Genomic DNA, 25924 nt, shown 5'->3' with positions numbered 1-25924 from the left:
TATATATAATATATAGAATCTAATATATAGTCGGATATATCTCTTTAGGAATTATATTATTGACTATGGTTTTCATTTTGCAAAACTCATGCGTTTCTCCTAAAATGATACAACCAATCTGCATCTAAATAAATCTAAATAACCTTTGTGTTAATCTACAAATACCTTTAGCATGTTGATGACATCAGCATAATGGAGGGGCCTCTTGATTAGTAAGGTGAAGAATGGAAATATAATTGCCCTTTCCATACTTATACAAAAGACTTTGAACAGCTGGTATTGGTCTTATTACAGAACATACATTCCCTGTAATTCATCTTGAGAGAAATGTCATGCAGATGTCAGTAGAATACTAAATTCTTTAATATGGTCATTTTAATTACATCTGCAGGAAATTGTGCAGCATGACATTGACTTATTTAGCCAGCAAGGTCTTTTGTTCTTTATGCTTGGAAAATTGCTGAAAACAAATCAGCATGTTTGTCTCTCATCTGTTTCCATGTACATTCTGTGGAGATGTATTGGGCTAATTGCGGGTTACCTTGACCCCAGTGATGTCAACGTTGTCCCATAAGATACATTTACCCCCAGCATTGTTCCTAATTTAAACAGCACAATAAAATAATGCCTATAAACTGTATCATTTTGCATGTCTGATCATTCTCAAAGCAATTCACAAGTTCTCTACCATGCATTGCTAAGTGATCCAATACACGATTACCAATTGAAAATACACTAATTAGTACATGTTTAAACTATTTGCAAAAGTCTGAAGAATGAATAACATTAAGAGGATTTTTCACATTCAGGTTACAGAGTTGGAGAATGCTGTGGCTCTCCCTGACTGAAGTAAACTAGGGGAAGGACTAAGAGTAGTACCCAATGGTCGAAACATCAAAAGATAGTTTGAACTGCATGCAGCCACTCCTATAGTTAATAATAGTTCAAATAAAAAGACATTGTATTGCAGCCTCTTTGTTTTTCCATAGAACAGTACAATTCAATAATACAGTGGTAGGTGAACACAATGTATCCCTCCAGCTGGAAAATAAACAATTCTTTTGTGTCTTAGTAATAGTGCCTTAGTAATGGTGCACACAACATGGAACATAATCGTACGAGTGATGTTAAAGCAGTTCACGTCAGCAGCAGGTTGCACTTCATTCTCAGACTGCTTTCAGTAATAAAATGCTATAGGTGATGTTTCCAAGGGGAAGCTGTCCCGTTATAGTTAAATGTCACATCTACAGTTAAAAGCAACCTGAACTGCTCTCTACCACAATCTTTAAATAGCATCTTTTGAATCGCATCTTTGTCTATTGCTACAGAATAGCCTTTTGAGGTTATTCTGAACTTAGAGAAAGTACTACAGTACTATACAGTGTGTTTTTAGTATATTATAAATGTAGGCTTCAGTTGTAGTTAGAGCGTAGTTTTAGGTGGGTTAAGGGTAGAAATCTCAATTCCATAAGCCACTCAATTAAGTCTCATTCTACATATAACAAATAGAATAATGTTAGGTTCAGCGTATATTATTATACAATTATATCTCTTGTGTTGGTTTCGGGCAGCAATGCACAAGTTGCGCTTTTAATGTGGGAATTTACAAAGCAGGTCATTAAAAAATACAAAAGACAAGTTGACAATTGACAGAAATTATGTAAAAAGTAGGGTTTATGTCAACAAGAGTTGTTGTTTTTTTTTTTGTTTGTTTGTTGTTTTTCCATCTAAGCAGTTGTTTTGGATTATGCCATTCAGTAATTATATAGCAATGACAAACCAATAATAAGACAATACCATTTTAAATTGTATTCAGATCATCTTTTGAAATTAAAATGCTTTCTTAAGCCCTAACCAGAATACAAAGTTCTGCATAAATTGCAACAGGGATACATTATATTTAGCGTTCCTGTTTTTGTTTTGTAGGACTCTTGATTTGTACCCGAGCATTTCGACAGCATGGTTGTGTGTGAGAAGCCAAACAATGACCTCAACAGGTTCAAAGGTTACATGCTAATATGCAAACCCTGGGTAATAGAGGGAATCACTACTTTCCATTTGTTTGCAGCCATTGTTAAGATCATTAAAACAGACCCATCTTTAGCAATTTCAGCATGATCTCCGTTTTACTCCCGAAGATCAGTTATTCAACTGCCCCCTTGTTAGTGTTCGTGCTTGTACAGTATTGAATATTTTATATTTTACATTATTCATCAGTAGCCTAGGGAGAAACAGGTCACATATTTAATCTGCATTAAATCAGGTGGTAAATTACCTGGTCTGACCTTGTCTTGGGTTAGTATTTGTTTGCACAGCCTTTAGCTGAACTCAGCCCCTAGCAATGAAAGACCTTCTATGGACCGACACATCAGTCTGAGAGGAGAGTGTCAAGGTCAATGAAAGCATACTTAAATTAACTAAATTTGAATGACTAAGTCGCTTAAAGTAAAGAAATGTTCTAATTTGCTAGAAGGCATGTAAACTTCTCCCTAAGCATGTCTGTTAAACTTGGGATGGAATTTGTAGTCTGCTGCTGTTGCAAATACTTAATTTCTCAAAGCCTTTCCACTCTGTGTGCAGAATTCCAATTATTTCTCATTGCATTCCTATTTGCATTAAGCTTCCAGAGAAGGCAGCGTGACCTTGCAGGGATTGTTCTTGACTGCTGAGTCAACCTAATGAGGAAAAGTCTTCAAGTTTAAGTTTGTGGAGAAGTTAGAGGCATCCGCTCTCTCTTTTGATTTAACTTTTTTGCTTAAAACAGGAGCACTGTTGATTCTCATCACTAACTACAGAATTACCCTCATATTCTAAGGAAACATGTTTAGCAAAGGATATATTTAAACAATTATTTATGTAATTGCTGGAGTTATAATTGAAAATATATTCACTGACCTGTCTATCGAGGGAATATGTATCATGATGTGGCACTTATTCATTATGACGCAACCATAGAATAAAAAAACAAAAAAACTTGCAGTTTAATTACATTAACATTAATTGAGAGATTTATGCAGGTTTTAAAAATTGCAATGTCATATGCACATTAAAAAAAATGTAATCGCTTAAGGCTGATGCTCAAGTTGCACTGGCTTGTAAAAAATATCTATGGTATGAATAACTGTGCCATATGTACAGCGTTCTTGTGTGTCACTATGTTATACTACTGTATATGAAGAGTAGAACTCCATATTTAGAATATTTGAGATTCATTTTTGAAATAAAAACAGTATTGCATGAGATGTCCTTGTGTGTTATCAGGGCCTGTCTAATCATATATCAGTGTGTACAAGTATTTGAAAAAATAGTTTTCAGGTCATGGTCTTCACTTTGGTAAGAGTCTTGTACTACAGTCAAGCTGTTTTGAGGTGGTAACGCCAGTGCTTGGCCACACTCATTCGCACTGCCTTGAATCTAAATGGAAGTGTCACTCCATGTTCTGCTACTTGATATTTCAGACAGACTACATCATAGTGTTACTGTGCAAACTGGGTCACAAAACATCCACATGTGTGCTTGCCTTTTATTCCAGGCCTGGGCCCATGGGAGACAAATGACTAATCTGTTGACAAAAAGAATAAAAAGAAATCAGAATAAAAAAAAAGAGGTTATGTTTCTTTTCATCTATAGGGAAAAGCCCGACAAGAAGAAAATTGGTTTTGACAGGAAGAGCCTGCTGTTGCGTGGGTGCACAGTTAGAAACACAGAAGTAGCAGCAGGAACCTTGGTCTACGCAGGTACTATATTATATTCTCTGTTTTCTATTGCAACTGATCTCTTCAGAAGATCCCTGTTGTTTCATTTGTCTTCCTTTGTTTCTATATTATGCTTTTGTTTTATTTTATTTTATTGTCAGAGAATATATGTATCTTCAGGTATTCATGTAGGAGGTTCACAGTGACTACATCTCTGCTACATTGAAAGCACAGAAATTTGGACTATTCATTTTATATTAACAGAGTGTGGTATACAGTGTGGACTAGTGGCAGTAGCCTAGAACCAGTGATTGTATCCTGCCAGCTTGCCTTGTGGCACCTGTGACCAGTCCTTTCACGTCATGATCCTCTGGTTTAATCAAGAGGATACAGTACAAGGACACGTCTAGTATCCATGATATTCTGCATCACAGAATGGCTAAAGTGTGTTAATTCTATCCTGTGAAAATAAAAATAAAAAACACACTACAGGACACGGTTCCTGTGAGAACAGACTTGTTTACAAGGCAATATACAGTAATTCTCTTATTTTGTACTTGATACCCATAAGAATAATAAGAATGGAGAATTGTATTGTTTGGAAATCTATTGTGTTGTAGGCCATGAGTCAAAAGCCATGTTGAATAACAGTGGCCCTTGGTACAAGCGTAGCAAGCTGGAGAGGAGAATGACTATTGATGTGTTCTTTTGTGTCAGACTGTTAATCATCATGTGTCTCATTGGAGCATTGGGTAAGAGATGCTAAAGCAGCTTCAGAATGCATATGCGTTATACTTCACATACATACAGCGTTTAAAACATACTCACCATCCTGTTTTATGCAAGTTAAATCTCTGGAAATCATTTTAACAAGTTTTTATACATATTGCAGTCTGACATTTACAGTAGAAATACAAACAGCTTGACGTCTGGAAGTGTACAGCCCTGTCAAACTTTTAACAGAAATGTTTTGTGTTTTTGTTTTGGACTCATAAGTAGTACTTATCCACTGTTCCCTTGGCATCTCTGTTTCTGAAAATTGAGTTAAAGCAAAAGCATGTAGTTTACATCTGTCAACATTTATAATACACTTATTTACTTATAATTAGGGCGTCTGATTTTCGGGTGAAATCGTTTCCCAAATTCTGGTGAATGCTTTTTTAAAAAAATCGGGTAGAATTATTTAATGAAAAAATCAGGAGAAATCTGGTGGATTTTTTTGTATTAATCAAGAAAGAATAAATATTCAGGTATTTAGAAAGAAATAAAGAAATGCTTAAGCACAGTGTTGATAGCAAAGTCATCAGCAGTTTAAATCCCCAACGTATGTATATTTCCACACAATGGGGTAGGCAAACTTTTCACGACATCTATCTCTTTCCCCTTTCTCTCTCAGGAGGCATTTCTCCATTCTAATCAAGTTTTATTTTGTAGTGGAGTTGCAAGCATAGTTGCACAAAGAACATACAGGAAAAGTAAACAACTTTACTCCCTGCTGTTTTACAAAGAGAAACAATTGACTCTTACATTTAAATGCTCTTGGCTTAAACACACACTCAAATTACAAATAACTGGGAAGAAAATTGTGCAAAAAAAGCAAAAACTTGAAATCTATATTGCTGTAATTTAGAAAAATCTAAAACAAACATATATTACACCAGGAAGCCATATTTTTCTAATAGGTAAATTAGCTTACCGTCATCAGCTCCAATTTGCTCTGCTGCATTTGAATCACAGACAACTGGGAATGCGTTTATTCATATACGTATGTGCCTATTCGGGGAGTTTTAGGGTTTAACCTGAATGCATAAAAAGGCAAAAGGATCTAAGAAACAAAGTCAATTGACAGTACAGGTATAGAAGTATGTTACTAGAATACATTAATCCATTAAAAAAATAACATGACACTATTTAAACACCTTTTGTGGGGATGATTTCCAGATTGGCCTCCTTTTGAGGTGCCAGATGAGAATGGAAAATTCACTTCCCCAGCGTTAGCAGGGTTTTACTTCACGATGATCACTTTATTACAGGTAAGCAATACGGGGGAATGTTTTACATGCCTTTGCTTCAAAATATTTTTCTTATGTAACCCTGAACTCCTTCATGGGCTGATGTCGTGGATAGAAGTAAAATGTGTTTCAGTCTAGCCTAAAATCAAGAAGTAGTGATATTAAGGGTGTATGCTTTTAGTTATTTTAATTTGTATTCTCAAAATGTGTGAAACTGTGAAATACAGATTTTTTTTAACACATTTCATTATTTATTGTTTGCTTATGTTCCAGGTCTTGATTCCAATCTCTCTCTATGTGTCCACTAAACTTGTGAAAGTGGGTCAGGTATTCTTCCTGAGCAATGATATTGACTTTTATGATGAAGAAATGGACAAGCTCTTGCAGTGCCAAGCTCTGAACATCACGGAGGACCTGGGGCAGATCCAGTATATCTTCTCAGATAAGACTGGAATCCTTACGGAAAATAAAATGGTATTTTGACGCTGCACTATCGGAGGCACGGAATTTTCCCACCAGGAAAATGGTAGGGTTCTTTTTCAAAGGTCTCTTTGATAAAAATGAAGAACAATACAAATCTAAATAAAAAAAGTTTCCGGGATTTTAAATAAACACTAGCCTCAGAACAGTGTGGGTTCTCTTTTGACATAGTGTGTTATGGCTCAGAGGAGCAAAGTATGAATATGGATGCGGTGCAGTGTTATGTCAAAACGGTTGCATGATTGATTGATTGATTCAAAAGTTTGTCTTGAATGATATACAGTTGTTTTTGATTGACACGACTCAGTTGAGATTTGGATTCATATAATGGCATTCCAGTATACCTAGCTGTGTAGCTCATTCATAGAGGAGACCTCCTAGCGTTGGTGGGTTCATCTGAGTGAGAGAGTGAAACAGCAAGTAGTAGAACAACAAATTCCTTCTGCACCAATTTAGTGACCCAGTCTGTAGACTTTAAGTGTCTGTATATATCCTGTATCTGTCTATAAGATGCACCTACTGTATGGTTGGCTCACATTTCTCATTTTTTCTTTAAATTATTTTTCCATAACTTTAAATGCTTTTTAAGTCTCCTCTTCAAACCGCTTGTCTAAATGTATTACTAACTTTCTTTTTAGTACTTCTGGAAATTATTTGCATAACAAAGCACAAAAGAAAGGAAAAATAATGAAAAGCTCTCTAAAAGGATACATGTGGTATGCTTAAAATTACTGCAGATGCTTTTGGATTTGGACTCCACAGGTTAGCTCTCCTGACAGGCTGAACACAGCTTGGGTTTAAGTCTATAACAAATGCACTGAGGCAGACAGGCCAACACCTGGCCATCAGACACGTATAAAGATCTCTTTAGGAACCTGCAAGAACAGCTTGATGTCATTACTGTCCTACAGGGGAGGGGGTTGGTTCTGTCTGACCTATGAGCCCATTAAAACTCAGCATGAAGTGCCGCCCACAACTGGACACGCCACTGACGGCTTGTAGAAATAATTCTCCTATATTGGACAGTCAGTGTGCCAGGTGAGCTTTCACTTCTGCAGAGTTCCATATATTGATACTTTCAGACTGGACTCCATATGGCCCATCTGATTTGTAAGAATAATTAAGATGGTCATGCAGTTTTTGATGTGAACAGATGGCTGAATACTTGCCCACTGAGAGGAACAAAATGTATAAATCCACAACTTCTCATCGTTCAATTACCACTATATTGGAAGATTTTATATTTAACCATCAGACTCCTAAAAGGTTTTCGTCTTATATTTTATCTGAACATTGATATACAACATCGGATGTGAGGTTCTCAATTTAAATCTTCGTGACTTATGTCACTGTCACATATCATACTATCTGTGTATGATGAGCTTGTGAAAGTGCTCAATCTTCGTGAGAAAAGAATGTATCACTTTGTATTTGTCAGTTTCAGTCCTGGGGGCCATCCTGTCCTGAAGTCCCCATTTGTTCTATGGAGGAATTAAAGTTTGGTCTATTTCAAAGATGAAAAAGATTTATTTTGCCATTCATACAAGTTAGATTTGCATGTCTCCATTTTCAAATATTGTCAAGGTTTTTCCTTCCGTTTATTAATCAATCTGTCTAAAGTGTTGTATATTGTATGCATAATTGCATAGATGAAATACTGTGTTCCCTCCTTATAACACTGTTGTCAAGAGCCATAGCTTTTTAAAAAAAATGCAATTTTTATAATGCAAGGGCCAATGAAACAGGAGTCATGTCCATATTGTTAGTTACAACATGTTTCATGCTAGGGTCACCGTCATTTAAAAAAAAAAAAAATTCAAAATAGCTTAGTTAAATGCTTAATAAAATGTATACACAGATGCAAGTACATTTAACACATGATTTAATAATAGATAGATAGATAGATAGATAGATAGATAGATAGATAGATAGATAGATAGATAGATAGGTATATATATGTTTTTATTATAATTTTAAATATATTTATTAAGATTGATTTATGAAGACGCATATGAACAAAGAAACAAGGCAGAAAATGTATATTTAGCAAAAACATTTGAATCTTTAGCATTGATATTTTCTTCATCATTTTTCTAGTGATATTAGAAACTAACATATTGGTTTTCACCGTCTGTGTATTTTAGGCTTGCACTCTGGGAAATAACCTGATAAGCACTTCTGTGCTAACTTTGACTTTCACTGAACTCACACAGGTGTAGTTTAGATTGATGGACTCAGACCCAGCAGCAGCGGGGAAGAAGATTAATCCACTGGAGTGCAAAGGCCCTTATTACACAGTTTCAAAGTTACCTTATTAGCGCTCCCACTGCTGATAGTTAGGGCCCTACCAAACTCACAGTACATTTTCTTCATAACATTTAAAAAATCTTAAATTTCATGGTTTCATTGTTATTATAAAAAAAAGAAAAGAAAAGAAAAAAAACTGTTCTGGTTTTAAACATCATTGTATGCAAAAGTAACTTAAAAACTATTCTGAAATGCTGTTTTTCTTCATTCCCTCTCTCTGTGGTGTCTGTATTGAGACACAGCTCTCTATGCGTCCATGGAGTTTGTTGGAATTGACAGACAGCGCAGAGCTAGGGATGGGTCTGTAGCTGGACAATATATCTAGAGGCTAAAAAATATAAACGTGAAGTCTCTGAAATTACTGACATGTATTTATTTATTTATTTATTTATTACTACTACTTGGTATATATTTGGCTTCCAAATTATTTTACACGATCCACTGCAGTATGGTTGTAGAACTTCTTGATTCATTTTGGACACTCATTTTAAAATTTTAGTACTACCAGTTGAGATCCGTAGGTCATACTAAACCTGCCCAGGATGCCTGTGTCTACCAATTGGTGAGTAGGGCCCAGTTCTTGGCTGTTGTCAAGTGTCAATCAATAAATCCTGTCCAGTTCATGATGATCTTTCTTTTTTTAATTGAAGCAAACTAAAAATCGCATCAGGAACCTGTAATGGTACATATAACTTCATTGGATTTTAGTATAGGGTAAAAGTATACAAAACAGCCCAGATTTCACAGTGCGGAATGAATTTCACTCCTTCATACTCAAAAATTGATCTTGGAGATGTCGGCTCTTTGCTGTTCCAGAAAGCCTTTTGGTTTGCTGCAGTAGGTACATCAGAAGCTGTTATTAATGGGGTAAAGGACCAATTGTTGCCATTGAGCAAGTCTCTGGTCTTGAAACAAGAAGCCCTCAGTGTACACATAGACTTAATGATCCTCTTCTCTCACAGAGGAATACAACGCATCTCAATTACCCCCCAAAAATGCCTGAACTTGTTAACAAATACTGTAGCTTATGTAAGGTGTGGCATTGATGTTAGAACATGCAAGTTCCCTACTGTGTTTAGCTCATTTCTAAAGCTGTTGACGCGGTATGGAGATTTACAACAAGGGATAATTAGGATTTATTTTTGTGTTAAATATTAAACCTGTTCCTCTCAATACAGTTAACCCATGTACTAAATCAGTTAATCAAGTAATTATTTACATTGCTTTAGGGGACAGGGGCAGAGTTTGAGTTTAACAGACTAAAATTGTATCCTAACACCCCTTAATTAACTGGGTTGTAACACACACACAAGGTGTTGTTAACTTGGACAGCCTGGACTGTGTTGCACATTCATCCACCTGCTTTTTTTGTATCCCAAGTGATAGGTCCTTGGTACTATGGTATCAAACAGCTGTGACAGCAGGAGGCAACATGAATAAAATAAATTGCAAACAGCTGTACTCAACGATTAATGTAGCAAATAATAAGGAAACCAGGCCCAGTGAAATTGCATCTGTAAATCCGAGGGCAGTCTAGTTACAGAGACAGGAGAAAACCTCTCCTTGGCCCCAAAGTAACCGCAGACCCCCTGTGGGTTTCATCCCTGAACTATGTATTTAGTTTTAATCCTCTATATACGGATTTGATGATTTAAGTTATTCCAACAGAAAGAAAAAGCATTACATTGTTAGGGTTATTATATATATATAAAATGTATTTATTTGCACAGCAGTGGCTATGTATGGTAGGTCCCAAAATAAAGTACTACAGCAAGTTCTACATCATATTTTATGAGTTACATTCTGCTTGATATGAGCAATGATTTTGGAATTTTGATAACAAGCTTAGGCAATTGCTGATGTGTGATAACTTGCATTTCAGATTTTTCAATTGTCTTTTCTTGTTGTTGAAATATGTGACGTTAAGAAATATTAACACCCTAAAACTGTTGTATAGACACCATTTATAGAAAATGTGTCCATTAAATACTGTTTTTATTTTGTATTATTATTAGTAAGAAATAATAAGAAATAAGAAAAAAACATACATAACAATAACAATTTGAATAATAAAAATTATTCACAGAGTTTTGAGAACATGTTCTTGTCTTGTGGTAGGAAACGGATGTGACTCCTGATAAGAAACTAATGAAGATTGTGAGGGAGATTGCCAACCAGATGGAGACATGGTGCGAGGTCAGGCACAGCTCTGACAGTTCCTCCTACATGGATTTCTTCCTTGCTCTGGCCATCTGCAACACGGTGGTGGTTTCCACAGCAACAGAGCCAAGACATAGGGTGAGTAAACAGATAACCCGTCAGCGGGAATGTTTATTTTGTGGGTAGAAAAATAGAAACTGAAATGACACAATTTGTAACAAAAGCAGTAAAAGTATAACAAACAAACTTGAAGTACGCTTTGCAGTGTAGTATAGTACTTTCAGATCATGTTTGAAATGGTAATGAAGGAGAAGCAGCGTTGTATCCGGTACAGAGGGAATGATAACAAATTTCTTTTTATGTATTTTTTTCCCCCATTTTGACTCAATTAACGGCAATATAATTCACATTTGTTGGTTGTTTCATGTTATTTAACAGCTCTCTTTTATAGTACCATACAGAATTTAATAGTCCCTTCTGGTAGTTAAAATTGTTATCAATTCTTGTTAGCTTGTGTTGTCTTTTTTCATTGATTTCAAGTTTCAGTGTGGCTCTATCTCTGTTGTCAATTGTGCAAAATGTGGCGACATGCTATAACAGTATGTTTTATAATACTTTATACATAAGTGTAGTTTAAATTAAATCCTTGTCATAGAAAGCTATTTCAACATGTTTAATCTTCATGACTAGGCATTAACCACAGGCCTGCGAAGAGGAAACCAATTACATTAGACCAATATTTCCAAGACGTAAGATTTCTCAATTTGATGACAACTCACTATATCCGTTAGGGTTATAGGTTATTAGGGTTACCTGGGGACAATCATCTATATATTGTAAAAAAAATAATAATAATAATTAAATTTAAATACTGTCACTTTTACAGTTCTCCTGGAGTTTACTTTACATTTTTGCCGCCTTGACTTCTTTTTTAAAAATCTGTAGGTAACTGGCCCTTCCCCATTGAAGCCATCAATGAAGTCTCTTGAGAAACTGCATTCATTTCTTCAAGTTGAAACCGGGTCGAATCAGTCAAGTCTTGTCATCCATTCAGTCCAACTCGGACCAGACTGGCGGAACTAAACAAATCAGGCCATCACCTACAGGCTCTTCTGTGGGTGAAGAGAACATGGCTGGAGAGTGTAGCTCCAGTGTGTCAGGTGGCTTTAAAGACAGTTGTGTGAGCAGCAAAGCAAGCCCAGACAGTGGAGAGTACGTAGAGGAGGTGAAAGTGGAAGATGGGATATGCTGTGAAACAGAGAGCCCAGATGAGGCCACATTGGTACATGCAGCCAAGGCCTATAACTTCACCATAATGTCCAGGACCGCAGACCATCTGACTGTGCAGCTTCCTCAAGGTGCATTGTTGACTTTGGAGGTCCTGCACACGCTCTCTTTTGACTCAATCAGAAAGAGAATGTCAGTGCTGGTCAGACACCCTATTACACGGGAGATCATTGTATACACAAAGGCAGCTGACTCTGCAATAATGGATTTACAGGAAAACCCATCACAAGGTAAATATGTTCATGTATTGAATATATTAGGATCACCCATGATAACTTTCAAGTGTTCAGCTTCCATTATTGGCAGAAATTAAATGCCACCAGTGTAACCTGACCAGTTCAAATCTGTGTATTTAATCAATCACTGCTTTTTGGGGGTTGTTCAATAACGGAGCATGCATTGACAAAGGAAAATCAATATCTAGTTGACAGCATCTTCATTATATGTAGCACGTCTAGAAGGCGATCAAATGCTGGACCCCGACCTGTGTGACAGATTCCCATTCAGGAGTTTGAGTGTTTTCAGGACCATATTAGTTCTTCAGTAAGCTGAAAGGCATTATATTGCCTTTCCGAACTTGTATTGTTTTTTCCAGACTTCAATGTCTTCATTTTTACTTTTAGTCTTCCATCACATTTAACCTGAAAAAGTAAGAAAAGATGCAGTGGTGTTATGTTCTTTGAATCTTGAATATCAGTAAGAAAAGATGCAGTGGTGTTATGTTCTTTGCATCTTGAATATCAGTACCTGTGATTAGATTATCCATTGAAAGGATAGAAATTTTACTTGGCTGGTCACATGCTGGTGAGGTAATTATCACATGTGCGCCAAATATAAACATGCTCCACAACACCCACACTCAAAGGATAAGTTAATATATCCAATTACAATATTTTAATGGTCTGTGTGTGTTTTTTTTTTTTTTTAAAGAGAAGTTACCATGGATATGAGAGAGAGAAAGAGAGAGAGAGAGAGAGAGAGAGAGAGAGAGAGAATGAATTAGTTCCCGGTGGGTATTATTTATATAAAAGGTACACCTGGTTGACAAACTTGCAGTGCAATTTTTCTATCAGAGTATTTCACATGGCACTAAGCCCCCCTTTTTTAATTGGCTCATGATCAAGCATACAAAAGTTCTAAATACTTGAAATATCTCCTGTTATCTTTCTGATGCCCTTGCTTTCAGAGAAAGATACAGAATAATCAATTTTTTGACAGCCTAGAGCTATCACTAACACTCAGGTTCCCATACCAGTATCAAACCTTACTTAGAAACACAGAGTACACTTTAGCAGTGCCGGAATCAACACAGTGGCTTTTTTAGATCGGTTACAATTAAATATTTACATTTTATCTGAAGAGCAGGTTGCGGTTTACTGAAGAAGCGAGCTGCTGGTATAGTATCTGTAAATATACTGGTTATTTTTCATGCTTAATGAAACATAAACACTGTAAGTGAGTAACAACAACGTTAAATACCTTTTTTCTTTTTTCGTTTTAGAAAATGGCAAAGAGAACAAAATAAATAAAAATGCTTTAAAAACACAAAAGCACCTGAACTGGTATGCCAAAGATGGATTAAGAACTCGGTGTATTGCTAAAAAGGTACATGTTTTATCTGACCAAGAGCTTTTTTTTACACGTACAGTACACTGAGGTTCTTTGTTTTTGTTTGTTGACTGTACAGTAAGTCAGTGGGGTTGCTGTGTTCAAGTCTTTTAAATCTGTTTTTCCTTTCTCAGGCTTTGAGTGAGAAGTCATATGAACAATGGTCCAACATAAGACTTGAAGTTGAAGCAGCAATTGAGAACAGTAATTAATTGCTAATGGAAACAGCTTTGAACTTAGAACCCAACCTTACACTTCTTAGTATGGAAAATTCTGTACACAAAACATAGATGATATGATTGAAACTTGTTTTAAATGAGTACTTTACATTACACATACAGTTATTGTATACGAAGGTTATCCGAAACACTAAACAACTCATTTAAAGTACTGAGTACTATCCATAGAATTATGTAATTCAAACATTGTACAACCCTTAAAGTTGCACATTAAACTGTGTCAGCTGGGGCCTCAGCCACTGGACTGTAAAGAGGACAGCAGCCAACTGTGGCTTTAAGTTAAAGTTAACCCCTAATTTAGACTAGAAGATTCTTCATATACCCTGTTTGCTGTTTTATGTGCTACTAATATTGAAGATCGTCTGCAAGAAGTGGTGCCAGGTACCATTGAAAGCTCTCCATGAAGCTGGCATTCAGATCTGGGTGTTGACCGGTGATAAACAGGAGACCGCGGTTAAAATTGCATATTCCTGTAAACTGCTGGACCAGGGGGATACTATCTTTACTATCAATACTGACAGCAAGGTGTGTGTCTATAAACAGCTCTCTCTTTAACATTATTGAGATCATCCTTAGTTTAAAATAAATACATAAATACCAGGGCCTTGTTGCCTCATCAGTCAGCTATGATATTTTAGTAAAGGTATGCACTTCACAGTTGGAGCCATCAGTGATTACTGACAGTCGCTTTTTGTATTTGAAAACTTAGCTTTTCAGTATTTGTACAAGTTGACATCAAGTTCAAGCTCAGTTTTTGTAAATGTGCTAAGCAACAGCAAATGGAGGGCATTTGCATTTTTTCTTAAGTGATTCTTGCACTCCTGGTACTGAAAATGTAAATGTAATACACAGAACATGCTGAACTAGTTTGCTTGGTTTGCAAAGAAGAAGGAGGGGAAAAAAAAGAATAGCATTAAAATTTAAATCAGTTCATTAAATACAAATGATTAAATATTAATACTTTTTCTCAATTGAACACAGGCTTTAGGCAAGCCATAGCCAGCCCTCAGACATCCAACTTCACACTCCAGATCATATATTATGGGTTTGATAAAAGAGATTGACAAATGAAGTGACTGCGTCTAGAATTACAAGATTGCAGTTATCAGCATTACAATAGTGCAATCCTTTCAGAGATTTGGAAACAGCATTCCATCTGCAATGCGGGAAGATGGAACAAACAGACACGTACTCCCAGTTTTCTGTGAAATGGATTGCCATGAAAATGATATCAAAAGAGTATAAAATAGACACCTGCACCTTAGTTAACCTTTTAGGCATAATGGCACAACAAGTGAGCAACTTTATTCAAGCCTAGAGATGATATGGGACTTTTTGACAAAAGAAAAAAAAAAAGAGGCACACGCTAGAGGATTTTTCTAGGTCATGTTTTCAGAAAGCACTGCTAGTCAGTGTGTAGGGTGCCAGTACTTTTACTGGCATTATTAGGTTTAAAAATACAAAATCATTGGTATAATCCAATCATTTTATACATGATTAAAGTTAGGCACCTGGCTCATAATGATTCCCTTAAATCTGCAATGCCATTAGTATCATCAAGTTATTGAAGATGCTACATAACACATGGCTTCTCCTCCTCCAGATTCCACGCAGGCAAGAAATTAGCCAGGCATACGCAGTTTTCTTTCTTTGAAACACCCACTCTTTGATAGCTGCAGCCTTCTTTCTAATAGCTTATAGCAGAATTTAATGTTGAGTAATTATATATATATATATATATATATATATATATATATATATATATATATATATATATATATAGCAGCTGTGTTAGCAGCTGTGTTAGTAATGGAGAAACCGCATTTGTTATGCAACATGTAATATGTCTCTAGGGCGACCCACACTAAATGTGGAGTTCTTTTGTTGACAGTAGGCTACATTATTTTCTTCTCCCTTTGGAGACGGGGGAGAGTAAAAAGATGGCGACTGTGTTAGAAAACTGACTGCAAGATATGGCTATTGCAATAAAACTGGTGCCTATTCCTGGTTTATCAAAAACCCATTCTACTGATTAAAGACTGCTTTGGAGTCCTTCTTTGGACCCCGCTTACTTTTTTTTTTTGTTTTTTTTTTTTTTTTTTTCTCACTGTAATGGCGGAAGGTGTCACATTATCATCTCCTTTGACTGAAGAACTCTATCTTTCCAGGTTCAGCACCCAGTGCCCTGACATTGTGCTTTACTACACCCTGTACATTTTCTTGATTTTTATTTTATTGCCTGTTTGATACCATAGTATGTGTGTTCTCAATCATAATCTTGTTGTTCCAGTATTTCAGATTAAAACCAAATCTGCTTCTGAAATTACTATTAAAGGGGGGTTAAAAATTGATCACTATGGATGGACAGCTGTAATTTCTGTCCCCTCTTTAACTGCGTGAGTGTTACAAACTTTTAATAGTCTTTTCAGAAGCAGACCTTAGTTGTTGGAAAAAGTAACAATGGTTGTAGCAGAAAAAAAACAAAAACATACTTACAAAAGCAAACATACATAAAATACTCATGCTAGGATATTAAACAGGTATGAAATGAGTTGGCCCTACAGATAGCAGGATCATTTACCATTTACCAGGTGTGTCTATCAGTTACCATAGTTACAACATGTCAAACAGCTTCAAAACATCAAAGTAGTGAAGAGGTGAGATTTGGCACCTGCATTGACAATTTGTCATTTAATTAAATTCACTTCTGGGGATTTCACAGTTTCAACTCGTATTAAATATTCTTTTTTTTAAATTTCAATAGCTTTTTTTTTTTTCTATTCTGACAAATACTTCACCCATAATTATAGGCTCTTCATTAACACATGTAAATGCAGTATATTATCAGATACACATACTCGAGCTTTTTCTTTTAGACTTGCTGTTAGTTATTTGTATAATAGAAGTTGTTGAGCTGTTCACAGTTGAGGCTTACCCATGGTTTACTCATTAAGTTTTTTCTTCACGTTTTGAGTAACCTTCACATTCTGGTGCCAAAAATCTCACTCTTTCTAATTGCTGTGTTTGCTTGTTGGCCTATTCTGTTTAAGGTATTCTTGGTAGAAGGCCATTGATTCGTCACGTTATTGACTGTTAGTTTTTTCGTGTTTGCCTGACACTGCACTCACCTTATGAATTCAAAACACATGTAATGATCCATTGAATGCCTAACGGCAATTTCGTTAAAATTTTACAAGTGGCCAAAAGCTTGGTCATTTAGAAAAATCAGCATATTGGTAAAGGTTATGCCACCTACCTTATGTTTAGGGAATCTCTGGGCCAAAATGTGTTTATGCCTCAGCACAGCCCCACAATGGTAATATTCATTCTCTGTGTCTACTGTACATATGTGGTTGCTGAAGTGAGCTTTTGCAAGAAACATAAAAAAAAAACTGCTATGCTACTCAACTAGAATGACCTTCAGCTACCCAGCCTCCATGTGGCTCTGCTGCTGAAGGATGGAACCCTTTTCAGATTTCTTCAAGCGGCAAAAGACAAATTAAAAAATCCAAACCTGGTTTCATAGGATCATGTTAATTCATCGGCTGGTCCAAGCATTGATCTGGATCTTTTAATGTCATAATGTTCCTCCGTAGTGCAGTAAATTGAAACCAAGGAGGGGAAAGCCATCTATATTTGCAAAGCCTATATAAAGCCTTCTATTTCTGGAGTTCTGTTTGATAGAAAGATGGCATGTGAATGTATAAATTGACATGTCATATAGAACCAAGTAACCTGTAATAACATGTTTGTAGGACACTTTGACTATTCAAACCAAGGTATTATAAAATAGCTTGGACTTGTACCAAAATCTTATTGGCTTTTTGTTGTTTTAAAACCCACACCTTAAAAGCAAAAACAGGTAATATGCAATCGACATCAAAATGTTTGTTTTATCCAAAAAGCCCATCAGTGCTGTTTCCAACAGCTTCAAGAATTTGATTGCAAGAAGGGCCCGTTCTGTTTTATCATAAGAAAAAAAAATTATAAAACCAGTAGGAAACAACTAGGGCTTATGGTTTGGTAGCGGGTTTCTGAAAAATATTGTGTTACTCGTCCCCACGTGTTGCTACAGCTTGCATGTAATGTTTCTTTTCATTGTTAACATCCTGATGACTTTTTACATGTGTAACTTTAAAGTGTGTTTCAAAGCTCATTCCAAAATGTCTGCTGTGGTGCATTAATAGTGTAAGAGTTGTTGCCCACATTGTCAAACAGGTAACTCAGCAATAGAGATCCATGATGTAGTATGGAACAGAAAAGCCAGAGTACTTGTTGTGTTTTTCTTTATTTTTTTTAAATTTTCTTCCTGCAGTGATTTAGAGGACTGATCTCAAACCCCAGTGCAATAGAGCAGACATTTTGAAAAGAGCTTTGAAACCAGACTTTAAAGTTAGAAGTGTAAAAAGTTGTCAGGATGTTAACAATAAAAAGAAAAATGACATGTGCATTATTTAAAAAGTTGTAGCAACACATGGGGACGTATAACGCTATATTTTTGGAACCCCGCTACTTACTCTTTAAATAGATGCAGTTAAATTAGCATTCTCAGTTGTTACTGAGATATTATTTTTCTGCTGTTCCACAAAAGCCGGGTCTATTTTGTGGTGTTGTTGTATAATGTAAGTTTAAAAAGTTATTTCTGGGCCCAGTAAAAACGTCAGTTGAGTTAATAAACACTATGCAAGAGCCTCTGTGAAGGTTTTACTGACAGTCAGAAGATACAAGAGTTTTATATACAAGGCATACCCATTGTTTTGCTGTGACAAGAATTATTCTGACAATACAATGGGGATTTATTTATTGTGTTTGCTGTTGTCATGGGCATACGGTACAAGCCCTGAGGAACAAATTAAGCATTGTGTTCCATGCTGAAGGAGTACATCCCTTCTTCAAACATCCTAATTTAAGCCTTAAAGGACCTTTGAAGCATATGGCATATGTCGAAAGGTATTTCTGCTTATATGTGTATGCATTTTAATGGGGTATTAAATGTCTTTTTAATTTTTTTTTTCTTTTGCCTGAAGGAAACCTGTGAATCTATCCTTGACTACACTATAGAGAAAGTGAAAAGGTATGCTGTCGTCAAAAACACTCGCACCAAGTTATTTAATGTAGTGGTAGACGTTGGCTCTGTCTATCCCTTAGAGGGAGCTAGTCCCACATTTGGCCTGGTGATTGATAGCAATACTCTCAGGCTTGTGTTTGAGGGGATCCTGAAGATGAAGTTTCTGGAATTGGCGAAGCACTGTCGGTCCGTGCTCTGCTGTCGTTCCACGCCGCTGCAGAAAAGCACAGTTGTAAAATTAGTGTGGGACAAGCTGAAAGTTATGACCCTCTCAACAGGTATGAAAATCAGATGATATTATTATTATTATTATTATTATTATTATTATTATTATTATTATTATTATTATTATTATTATTATTATTATTGTTATTATGCATTTGGAATATTCTGTATTGGCATGTATGATTTAAATATTATTGTTTCATTTTCTTCAGGTGATGGTGCTAATGATGTCAACATGATTCAAGCAGCTGATATTAGAATTGGAATCTCTGGTCAGGAGGGAATGCAGGTATTTTTTTTACCACCTTGTTATTACATACATTCAAATAAATGTAATACCTTAAGAGTTATTAGCCACAATTCATATGTATTTCCACATTCTCAGTAAACATAAATTTATTGGCTTACAAGTTACACAATTAGATTTGATTTTAATGGGTTCTGTTAAACTGAATTAAAACAGAACAATGGTAACATTTAAGTTTTTAGATTAAGTCCTTAAGAAAAGTGTGGTTCTCTTAAGATAATAACGAAAGATATTATTTTGTTTCTCAATTTTTTATTCTTAAATCTGTATTTATGAATCCATACATTTAATGGTTCTACAGTACATGTGTGTTTCATGAGCATTTAATTTTGGAGAGATAGATCGATAGATCAATGCTGTAGTCCATTCTTATTCTCTTCTATGTTAGTAGGACTATCAATCTTGGTGCTTTTCCATTAGACCAAACCCCCAAAGTCTGGCTAGCCCTAGAAAGGTCATACCCCATTATTTCAAATGGCAGTTTTGCTATGGTAAATGTAATGTGTCACTTATATGGTCAGTCTACCGTGAAATCTGTTTAATGCAAAGTGTCATCTGGACTTTATTCGCATACAAGTAAAGAAACCATACTCATCACTGGAAAACCCTTTAGGAGATAAGATTGGGGTCTATTCAGGTTATCTAAAAAATATTAACGACATTCAAACCCTTGAAATAAGCCTCTTCCATTTTATATTTTCATAAAGACAGAACTACCCTGACATACAGAATGGCATTCATTTTGAAACCCTTATTCTTAGCCATCAGTAGTATTCACTGTCTATAACAAAGTTCCTTCTCGTGTTGAAAGTCATCTACTTTTTTTTTTTTTTCCCCAGGCAGTAATGGCCAGTGATTTTGCAATCTCTCATTTCAAACACCTGAAGAAGCTATTGCTAGTTCGTGGGCATTGGTGCTACACTAGACTGTCCAATATGATCATCTACTTCTTCTATAAGAATGTGGTAAGTATTTTAAAACCCCTTAGATTGATAGAGAAATTGATTACACAATAAAGTATTTCTTTTGCAGTCCCTGAATTTCTCATTCTCTCATATTTCATTGTCCGTTTCTCTTTCAATAATAATACACAACAAGATTATAGAATCCAGTTTCAAAGTGTATTCAGAGAAATTTATTTATTTATTTTTTAATCCTTTAGGTGCAGTAAAGTTAAACCATTCTTCCTTCTTTCTTTCTCAGACATATATCAATCTTCTATTCTGGTATCAGTTCTTCTGTGGATTCTCGGGAGCATACATGATTGATTACTGGCTAATGATATTCTTCAACCTTTTTTTCACATAGCTGCCTCCTATCATTTTTGGTATCATGGATAAAGACATTTCTGTTGAAACGTTACTGGGCTTACCAGAACTCTATAAAAGTGGCCAAAACTCAGAAGTAAATAAATAATGGTATCTGAACTTATTCAATCATCTTCACTTTTTTTGTGTTCCATGCTGAGCATATAACAAAGCACCAGCACAGCGTTGATTCTTGCTGGCTGGAGTTTATTATAAAAGAAAAGGTAACACAGTGACTTACAATGACACATGCCCAAGTGGAAGTGCAATACAAAAAGCAAATGTAATATACTTTCATTTGTGAGAACGTTCTACTGATTCAGAAATTATGCCAGAGAAATAAATGGGAAAGATTGAAACGATTTGTATGTAGGTTGAATTAACAACAGTCCTCGCCATTATACAGAATATACTAGTAGAGTGCTGTCTAAGTCTGTCCTGGAGGTCTGCAGTGTATAGTTTGAATGGTAGAATTACATTTTTAAAAATTGGTGTGTATTTTGTTTGACTTTCAGGGATACAAATGGTCTACATTTTGGATAGTCATGCTGGATGCTTTTTTTGTTTCTTTGTTCCATACCTTGTAAGTATATCCTTTATTTGTTGTATTTAAAAAGTCTCACTCGGCCCTGCCCCGCTGATGTGGTTCAGTGTCATCTTTTCTTACTCTGTCCACCCCATCGAGTTTCATTTTAACAGGGAAAGATTTTCGTGTTTTACTGTATGTCTGGAACGTTCACCCAATGTTTGCGAGTCAAATTACATTATAAGATTATAGCCACGACCTAACCGTGTTATAAACGATTCTGCACTATAACATGCCGTGTAATAACAGGGTAGCAGTGTGTGTGTGTGTGTCTGTGTGTGTGTATATATATATATATATATATATATATATATATATATATATATATATATATATATATATATATATATATATATATATATATATGTCAGTTTTGTGAGTTTATTAACAGTTTTAGATAAAAAAGATAGATAGATAATTACACTTCAGTTAATACACCTTTGTTCCAGCTCTGAACATGTCAGCTGATGCATGTTTCACTGATCCTGAGACAGTTCAAACACTAAATAGATTATTTAAAGATCAATGCTTTTAGCGTGTAGCATTTCCTGCCTCAGGTAGCTGTATATTGTTATCAGATGGTTTAAAGTGGTCATTTTGGCATTGAACCATGCTATAATTAATATTGCAATTAAACCTGAACTCAATGTTATGTTACAGGCTGGATATAAAGCCCACCTGCCTGCATTGTTGTTTTGTTCTCTAGCTCAACCCCAGATGGTATTTTTAAATACAGGTTCCACTGGGATAAACAGCCTAATCATCACATAGACTCACTATATAAAATACAAGCCACAGTTTAGCAGGCTGTGTCCAAATAATTGTACGTATTTTATGTTATAGGTACAGTCACAGATAAAAGTATTGGCACGCTACTTTTATTATATCATAATTCAAGGTAACAGATTAAGGGCAGGCATTTCGTAAACTATTCACTTTAAAAGCAAAATACACAATTTCTAGTAATTTAACAAATAATCTTATCAAAAAACAAACAAGCATATTTAATTTAAAGTATTCGTTCATGACAAAAGTCTTGGCCCCCCTGCCTTAGTATTTTGTGTGTTCTCCTTTTGCTTTTATTTCGGTTTGCAGATGTTTATGATCATTCTTAATGAGTATCTCAAATATTGTTGGTTAAATCTGAGTCCAGTTTGTCTTGCATATTTAGACAGATTGAATAGGCAATGCTTAGCTACAGCTATTTTCAGATCAGTCCAAAGCATTTCTATTGGACTGAGATCTGGTGAATGCGAAGGACATTCCAGAACTTTTATCTTCATTTTTTTTCAAGAATTCCAGAGTTGGAAGATAAACTGTCTGCCAATCAGCCTACAAGCAGGTGGTATCATTGTACTTTGTAGAATGTTTTGATACATGGCTGCATTTGTTCGATCTTCAATCACATGAATGTCTCCAGTCCCTGAACTGTTGAAACACCCCCATATCATGATCGAGCTATTATGATTCTATTACATTTTAATGTAAAGGTGCCAATACTTTTATCATGAACAAATATTTGAAATTGCTTACGTTTTTTTCATAAATATTGTTTGTAAACTGCCAGAAATTCTGTGATTTGGTCTTGGTTATATTAATTGGTAGCTAATGTTCACTAAATGCTTGTATTTAACATGTTTTTTTTTTTTAATTATATTAAGTGTAGGGTGCCAATATGTTTGTCTGCGACTGTATCTAAGCATATTGAATTGTTTTGACATTCTTTTGACACTGTAAGGTCAGTTTGTAATGGGGTATTTTGAATGAGTAGATTTAAAGTCTGTGGTAGATGTTGGAATATGAATATGTCTGGGAAGAATGACACAATTTTTTTCACAATATATTTACATTGCAAAGTTTCACCATTCTGTGGCCCCAGCAGAATCTTTCGATTGCAAAACTTTTCTTTAAGAATTTCAAAAATATCTGCCAGGAATTTAATGCTGGTGACATTCTGTATAGAACACTTCATAATATAATGCCAAGACTAGTACTAGGAATGAAGTGCAAAACTTGAAATCTGTTCTCTGAAAAAAATGCATCAGGTGACATCTTTCATCTGCTCATTTCACAGATCTCTAATGATCGTGGGAGCACAGTTCTTGCAATTTTTATAGTATTGTATCTCTCTTGTACTGTAAAGGTTTATGAAATCACTGCTGTATACCCTAATAAGAAGACTACCTAAGGCAGTTTTTTTTTTTTTTTTTTTTTATTTTATTGATTGCTGCTTTGTAGCATGAACAAAGAAATATATTCTGCTTGTGTCTATCTTGGAAACAAAAGGAGAGAACAGGATTTTCAGCACGGAGAATCAGCTTAAATGAATGGCAGTGAGTGAATGATATGAAAGGCGCTCAGGGCCCAAGTGAAATATATATTTGGCCGGAGGTCTCGTCTGCAGGTGCCCGACGGCTAACTGTGCAAGGCCGGCTGGAAATGAATGAACAGTTACATGCATAACAGTGCCGCAGATAGGATGTGGCTATGCGTCACCTCCCCTAAAAGACAAGACCGCCGAACCATGAATTGAGGGGAATAAATAATTAACGCACCCCACAATAGCAAGATAAAATTGTCCAGAGGCCTCGTCCGTGGGTGCCCTAGAAAAACATGAACAGTTACATGCATCCCAGTGCCACAAATAAGAAGTGGTAGTGAAGAAGACAACTGATGTAAATTGCATATTGGATAATACTAGATGATAATCTAGCCAGTCTTCCCTTACTCTCTTCATTAAGACAGCCAAACCAATACATCAACCCACACTTGTGTATAGTAGAGTAATGTTAAAACAAATTGAAATCATTGCCTGAATAAGTAAAGTTATAAGCTGAAGAGTTCTGTAACGTCAGTATTCAAAAATGTCCCAAGTAACTTTAATTGTTTTATTTCAATAGGGAGTGAATAGCCTACCAGATAATATAACTTACTTTCTCTGTGACTGGATTTCAGGTAATACATAATGCAAAATGTGGCTGCCTTTTTTTTTTGACATTTTTGGAGAAGAAACAACAGTTTTTAGCAACGAAGGACAAACAGTAAACCTATGTAGAGTAAACTGTGATATTAACAGTAATGTAAGTTGGAGATCTATAGGCATTGTAAAATTGGCTTAAACTAACAGCATATAGAATAAAAAGGGTGTGAATATACAGTACAGTACAAAGAAACTTACAATGACCTACCAAAATGATCATGAACACAGGTCTTTGAGAGGCCTGCAGCTATTGCAGTAGCTGCTCCATATTAGTGCTATTTGTCTGAAAGAAGGGTCCCCTTGTCAAGAAAACATGACAGTCCATTTCCACAGTGACACACAACACCTCTCAGTTTGGTTAGGAAAGACATTTTTCAGCTAGAGCCAACATTTCACAACAAATTAACAAATGTCATGACAACCGTGTGCAGATTGTTTTTAATGAAAGTGAAGAAACACAGTGTCTTAAACAGTATTGGAGTATGTATTGGAGTATGTAATGTTTTATTTGATCTCTGATGACTAAGCAAGGCAGTGTCAGGATGGGATTATGTTTTTCGATTGCTGCTTGTAGGTCAGTGGTATGTGCAATCAATGGATTGATTATACATGATTTCAGTGATATCTGTGCAATCAAAGTGTAAACAAATAGATACTTTTATATTGATTACTGTCCATTATAAAATAGTAGTACCGGTAAGCAGAGAAATGCATTTATTTAACATGATACTAAAGTCTTGCCTGGTTTCCTTCTCAATATAAATAACTAGGACACCAAAGTGAGTAATTAAAGAGCAAGCCAACATATTGTTGCCATTCTGTTACTTGAGGGACATCCTTTATTCAGCTCCCCAAAGTACACCAATTATAAAGTGACCTACAGTATATGCCTAAAGCTATTATTTAGCCTAGTTTACAAGTGATAAATACTGCTTTATGTGTCGGTCATTAGACCAGACCTAAGGTGGCATAAAAATGCCAGCCCACTAACTGGCCTCGTGGGGAAGCTATAAATCGTAGTGGCATCTCTGGGTTTTTTTTGGATGGGTATAGTGGTGAAAGAGTCAGTTTTGTTTAATTTAATTCAAAATAACATTCCTTCTGTTCAGTGCATCATAGGCCAAAAGAAAAAAGAAGACATTTGAAACTCGTCTGGTCTGCAATGTATGCAAAGGTACACTGTCAGCAACACTGATGTCACTTCACAAGGGGCATGACAATGGCGGCCAGTTCAAACTATATGCAGAGGTGGCATGCCCACACTGTGACATGGAAAAGACATGGTACAGGTGTTCAAATCATGGAAACCTCCAACACGGGGCAAGACTCACCTGTCTGCACTCAAACAATGGGCCAGGAGCAACACGTTGTGGACTTTTAACTTATATTCCTTCAATGTTTGTTGACATACCTGCAGACTGAAAAATTGTGTTGCTTGTACCGCACTTGCGCTGTCAATGACGCTTTGTTTGTGCAACCTCCAGAACTCAACAGAACATAGTCCGCTGTAGACATTCTATATAAAAACAATTTTTCCAGTTCATGCTGATACCCTGGGTGAACCAGGACATCCAATATAGGACTTCTAATTTCTCTGCTTTTCCCCCTCCAGTCGAGCACTTGCCTGTGCCAGGCAACCTGGACTCCACCTGTTCAGGAGTAG

At 35.8% G+C, this 25924-nt stretch overlaps 1 pseudogene; it reads left to right on the top strand.

Annotated features, from left to right (window-relative positions):
* The first annotated feature begins 1102 nt into the window (after positions 1–1102).
* LOC121324869 lies at positions 1103–25924 on the top strand (annotated as a pseudogene).

Source organism: Polyodon spathula, chromosome 12, assembly GCF_017654505.1.
Source record: "Polyodon spathula isolate WHYD16114869_AA chromosome 12, ASM1765450v1, whole genome shotgun sequence".
Lineage (NCBI taxonomy): Eukaryota > Metazoa > Chordata > Actinopteri > Acipenseriformes > Polyodontidae > Polyodon > Polyodon spathula.
Note: the sequence above shows the minus strand (reverse complement) of the source record. Positions and strands in the feature narration are given on the sequence as shown.